We start from the raw sequence: 6540 nt of genomic DNA on the forward strand, positions 1-6540 counted from the left end.
ACACAACATATCTGACCGACAGTCCTCAAAAAAACAAACTGCATGTTTTGGCCAAATCTGAGGCTCAGAACCTCACGGCCCAAAGCTACCAACCATACACAGAGTGACGTCCCTGCCTCCACTGCTTCTTATTTTCTTGATTTTCCAGATAGCTAGTTCAGCCTGTCCAAAAATCAAATGAGAGAGAGAGAGCACGAGAGTGTTTGTGACAGGAGACACAGGAAGAGAGGTGACATCTTTAACTGTCATTATGTTTGCAGAGTCCTCACTAGATGGCAGTGTAGTGTAGGAATATTGTTTGACAAGTTTTACCAGACATGGCATCATTTCAGAAACTTTCTCTCGGTGTGTGTGTGTGTGTGTGTGTGTGTGTGTGTGTGTGTGTGTGTGTGTGTGTAGGTGTAAGTGTAGGTGTCTGTGTTGGTAAAGCAAAAATACAATAACAGCTCAGAGTTATGGCAGAATGGAGGATGTGTCTGAGCCTTGCCGTATGGATGTTTATTTTAATAACTTGCCTTCATCTGACTGTGACCTTTGACCCCGCTGGGTGCACTCTTGGGCCGGGGCTATCCTATGGGTGTGGTTCAGTGGCTGCAGAAAGCTCAGGAAATGAATGTTTTATCAGCCCGTGCAAAGACAACAACAACAGCAGTGGAGTGGGGAGGAAAAGAGAAACATCTAAATTTAACTCATCAGCTGCTGCCAACTTAAATAAAAGGGTGGTTTCCTGTGATTTCTCTTCAAACACATCTGGATTCTCATTAGATGGATAATATCTATCTTTATCAACAACATAATTATTAAAGATGTCTCAGCATAGCGGGAAATCTGCACAATAAGACAAAAAATAGAACATTTTTTCCCTCTCTTGGTGCTTGATGGGCTTTTAAGTGTTATTATTTTGATAAGACAAACTGCATCCAGACAGGCCTGTCACGGCCATGCATCCCACATATACTGCCTGATATATTCAGGAGGTGCAGCAAAGAGGGAGAGCAGCACATCCTACTCACTCACTGTTAGAGAGTATGTGGGAGGAAGGTGATAGCGGGCAAGCATTCGCTGTGTGCTATGTCCTCCTCGAAAGCGAAATTTAGAAACATGATGCGAGCTCAATAAGCAGAGGGAAAATATGCCTGGCAGGAGATCGCTGCAGTTTTCCTCCATTTATAGCTAGATACAGATTTTCCAGTAATTCCCGCTTATTAAACATTTAGTATTATCCTTAAAAATATCGGGCTTTGAAGTGCTTTAAATCATGTGATTTAGGGAAATATATACAGAGTTTAATATAAATATATATATATATATATTAAATTTAAAAGGTCGTTCTCCAGAACCTCCTCCGACAAGTTGCCTTGCTTTTCTGTGAGAATAGGCAGTCGCCGTCACAGAGAAGCCGAGGGAGTTCAGGAGATCAGAGGCAAAGCAGCAGTTGCCTCTCTTCTGGGAAACCAGATGACCCTCTTCAAAGTGATAATGTAAACAGCTAGCAACTGCTGGAACTGTGGGAGTTTGAAGTAAAACCCGAAGAATTCTCCTGCAGGATAATTGTGAAAAACCACCAACACAGTAAGTTTCTTTTTACCTTTTTTTTTTAGCTCATTGAAGAAGGTATTTGCTGGAGAACAGAGCACATACGTTGCGTGGCATGGTGTAGTTTTGGGATCTGTGGGCTTTGAAGAGTTAAGAGAGGAGAGTAAGAGGTTTTTCTCAATGTGGTGATAGCAGCTAAAGGACATTTAACATGCTACATGTTTCTGTGAAACTATTTCCAAAATATCAGATAAAAGACGTGGTATGTATGCGGTCTGTGCATTAGGTCTTTTCTAAGGCTTGATTGCGTCTATTTTTTACAGAGTTTCCTAACTTTTAGCGTTGTGGTCGGTCTTTTATTGGCAAACTGACCTGTCTGCAGCTGCACTGTCAACTCCAGCTGCAGAGGCTTCAAACAGCTGCTTTCAATTAATGTCACCCCCTAAAAACATGAACAAGCATTTGTTGACTTTAGATGTAGGGCTCGGGCAGAAACAGGATTTCATAAAATGTGTGTCTGGTGATGTGAGTTATAGACAGCCATAAAAGCTGAAAAGGGCAGGTTGTGACCAAACCCTTTGACTTGTGTAATGGACTGTTCCTGTTTGCCTTTTTACAAGTTTCATTTTATGAATTCTATGTCCGATTAAGTTTTATCGTGTCATCGGCTCGTCACTTAGTGCACTTGGAAATAAACGCCATACCTTTATCGCACTAAATTTGGGACGTTTTTCAATGTGTAGTAAACGTCGGCTTTTTGCTTTACTCTTTAGTGGTTTGCAGGAATTTCACAGCATTGCTGAATTGAAAATCAACACTTCATTTTCCCAGAGTGTTGGTTGCAATGTGACACATATGACGAATCTGCTAACCAGACCGCCACCTCAGCCCTGAGCTGAAGTGAACCACACACTAACCACTAGATCTCCAACATGGAGACCGTCCAAAGAAAACCACTGTAGGAACTACAGCCGGCTCCTCCACTTAGGTAAACAGTCTATTTCCACACCACTGCGACATGTGTGTGAGTGATTACGTGTGTGTGTGTGTGTGTGTGTGTGTGTGTGTGTGTGTGTGTGTGCCGATGCGGTTCTACACCCGAGAGCTGTGAAGGCACCGATCCAACTGTAACAATGTAAATTGTTTCAGGTTCAAAGTGGTCTCTGTTGTTGCCACCCACCCTGCTGTGGGAGTATAGCAGAACCATTTTTAGCAAGTTGTGATATATTCTGTGTGAAGTTATAAAAACAGAGGCATTGTTTTGTAGGAGAAATAAAAAAGACAACAACTCTGTGACACACGTTCTCCTCTCTCTCTCTATCCCCGCGAGGTTGACGTAAAAGCTTTGCAGGTTCGGCTTAATGCAAGTGTGTGTTTTAAAGGACAGTATTCCTGGAAAACTACAGCAGGGATGTTTTTCTCCAGTCAAGGACATGTAGCTACATTATGCTCAGTATGATTTGATTATAGACAGTAAGCCATTCCCCAGGAGATTGACATTACAGATGTTCACATAATGCGTTGATGAGTCATTCAAACTGTCTAAATGTCAATCAAGTTAGATCATCAAGTGGAGCTGTACTGGTGAAATTATATTATATATATATGTGAATATGGAAACAAATGTAAGCTCAGATTACTGCAGAGCCAATGGCTCTAAAAAATTAGTATCATCAGGTTTCACTCAGGGTCTGAAAGGGTTGTGACCAATATTTTAAAAATGTTTGTAGTTGGAAGGGAAACAGTTGTGATTTTGGTCTTCTAGGAAATCAATGCAGACTGGCTTTGGTTAATGAGGGAATACAATGAGGCTTTCCCTCGTGCTCATTACAAGGAGAACAATCTGTCAAGGAGGCAGAATGACTAATGTTATATACCATAGAGTTCTGGTGGAGTTACTTCTTTCTCCGTTTGCATTTTGCAGAGGACGTTATCTGGCAGCGATTCAGTCTTCTCCTAATTTAGCCTCAGACAACAGACAGCGTAAGCATTGGTTACCACGGCAACCGTCCAGGGAGCGGGCCTGAGACAATGTTGTCATTTTTTCCCCCACCCTTCACATCAATTATGATAAAAAGAAATGTACTGTTGTTGCCTTCTGAATGTTTGCAGTACTTTCTGTATGGTGCCAATTTACCTTGATGGTGACTGTCTATTATTCTATAATGAATTCACTGCTCCCAATACCAAAGATCCACTGAAAGCATGCTCTGATATATGAATTATCCTTACTTTGGTGACATATGCGGTACCCGAGAGCAGGCTGTATTTAGACCATCATCCGGCAGCTTGAAGACCAGACTCTGCAGATTTCAGAGAAAGAGACAAACTGTTTATTTTCGTTCCACAGACTTTTACAGCTGTAAGAAAGTTTATATGTTTTAACTAAGTCACTGTAATAGTCTCCAATGAACCAAACACTGTCACCTAAAGCCTTCTTTGATGTAGTCCAGCATTAATACAAATCATCAGTTATAATGTGTTGAAATTATTATTAATGACCCGAGAATAAAACAACCCAGAAGAGCTATGATGGGGGAAAATGAGGCATGAACAATAATGAAAACTTAAAAAAATATTCTGTTCCGACATTATCACAGATGAACTGTTAGATTAAAGAAAAATTATAGAAAAATAACATATAAAACATATTAAATCACTGTAATGACATGTAAATGTAATAACATAATTTGTGTTTTTAACAATGAATGCAGTGTTATTAAACAGGTAAACATCAATTGCATTTAATGGACCCGTTTTCCACAAATTAATCGTTTCAGAATGTTCTACATATTTACCATTCGCATCTCATGCACTCCGGCTCACTCCGGTTCACTCCGGCTTCCTCCCACAGTCCAAAGATAAGCAGGATGGGGATAGGTTCATTGATGACTCTAAATTGCCTGTAGAATGGTTATCCGTCTCTACATGTCGGCCCTGTGATGGACTGGCGTCCTGTCCGGGATGTACCCCACCTTCGTCCAATGTCAGCTGGGATCGGCTCCCCCCACTCGCGATCCTGAATATGATAAAGCGGAAGACGATGGATGGATGGACTATCATGCACTCCTATAGCTTATAAATAGCCTATGTTGCTCTACCAATGTGTAATGTTGACAAGAAGAACATATCGGGACCAATCAGTGGCCTTTCTCCATATATACCCTTACTAAACAGTCTCATGTGAGATCCCTTCTTTTCCAGTTCAGAGAAACCAGATACAGCACCGGCCTCAGCGCTGTCATAAACTCAAAGCCACGAGCAGCAGAGATAAGGCCAAACTATGGGAGAGAATCTGCAGGTCAAAAGGTAGCTTCACGCATCTCTGCATATAGTACAACAAGCTCTGCCTGCCACGGTGCCAGACTTGTTTCTTAAGCCCAACCAAAGTTCAACCGCAACACGGTATTGCTCATTATTCTTTGTGCTGATGTCTCTATCGCAGGTTTTTTTGCTTGTGGGTCCGGGCAGCGTGTGTGTGTCTGCATGTGGGGGCCATTTCCAGTAGATTGGCTGGTTTGTGACAAGACAAAGGTGGACCTTTATCCGCAGACATCATTATCCTCAGCAGTGATCTGTGTGAATGAGACGTCGACTAATAACACCTGACGTTTGGTCAATGCTTCCAAGATAGACTGCCCTCGCTGAAAAGTTCAAATAGTCAGCAAGAATGCGGGGGCTGGCGGGTGGGAGGATGTTGCGTGTGTGTTTAGTGCATGTGTGTGTGTGAGGAGACATTTAAGATTGTATGTGGTTTCGGTGGGAGCTCTGCCAGAAACGGGGAAGGCAGGGTTTCAGGGTTCACACAGCCCCGGAGTGAGAAAGTTCTGCTTTTCATTACATCAACCCATATGTCCACATATCTGCCCCGCCTCCCAGACTCCACTCTGTTTCCTGGCATTGTTATGTCAGTCTGTGATCCAATCCTTCTCCCTTTTACTCCATGAAATCTATGCATTTGTACGTGCGTGTTGGGTCGTGTGTGATTAAAGGGGTAGTAACGACGTAAGCCGTGAAAATGAGAGACTCCAGAGTTGCCCTCGCTTAATATGGAGTGCATTTAAATATTGCTACAATGCTCTCTGGAGAGGCCGGCCGCCCGGCACGGCTGGAAAAGAGCTGAGAGGTGGCGAGAAAGAGAGGAGGGATTGCTATACTCTCACAGCAGGATAAAGCTGCACAGCTTCGCATTGGCTTTAATCTTGATCTTATTTCTCGTTTACAGTAAGAGAGCCAATTTAATTCACTTGAAGAAGCGAGCGAGGGCTTTCTGATACAACCTAGCATGGGGCCACATGAGCTAGTGTTATTATCATTATATTATTATTAGATGACCTTATGCACTCTCCGACTTCCAAAGAAGCAACGCCCGCACATTCAGTGATGGTCGTTTCTGTTTAAAGAGACAAATTGGTGGACAGATATGCATGATAGTTTAGTGTTGCATTGCAATGTATTCCTGCAAATCATATGTATTAATGTATTTGGTCCATGGAATAAATGAAAATGCATTGCTTTTGTGGGATTATGAGAATAAAAGAATCAGAAATAGTGCAGGCATTCCTTCTAGAGGGAACATCTGTGTTTCATTGCTTTCTGAGAGCCAACATCCTATATTTTAGGAAAACCTTTTTCCCCCGGTGGAGGCATTCACTTTTTTGAGGGAAGCACTTGTTCTGGCTTTGAAGTGCTCTGTTTTGTTGTGGCTGGACCCTGGAGCTTGACAAAAAAACCTCTACTGGGAACACACAGGAGACAGTTATTTATTAAATGAAGTGGAAGAAGTTAATGCATCACACACACGGAGATACAGAATGAGACCAATCACACACACAATCACGAACTCTTGCAACGTATAAAAAATGTCCTTGTGGGATATTACTGCGAGCCCGAATATTACAGGAAAGCTCCAGCGTGGTTGTAACTGACTCCGGGTGGCCATTCCTTTGTCCCGCTGCATACATAAGGCCCGCTGGTGGGTGGATAAGTGAAGTCACATGGTCA

The sequence above is a fragment of the Eutrigla gurnardus genome (genome assembly GCF_963514095.1).
Source record: "Eutrigla gurnardus genome assembly, chromosome: 11".
NCBI lineage: Eukaryota > Metazoa > Chordata > Actinopteri > Perciformes > Triglidae > Eutrigla > Eutrigla gurnardus.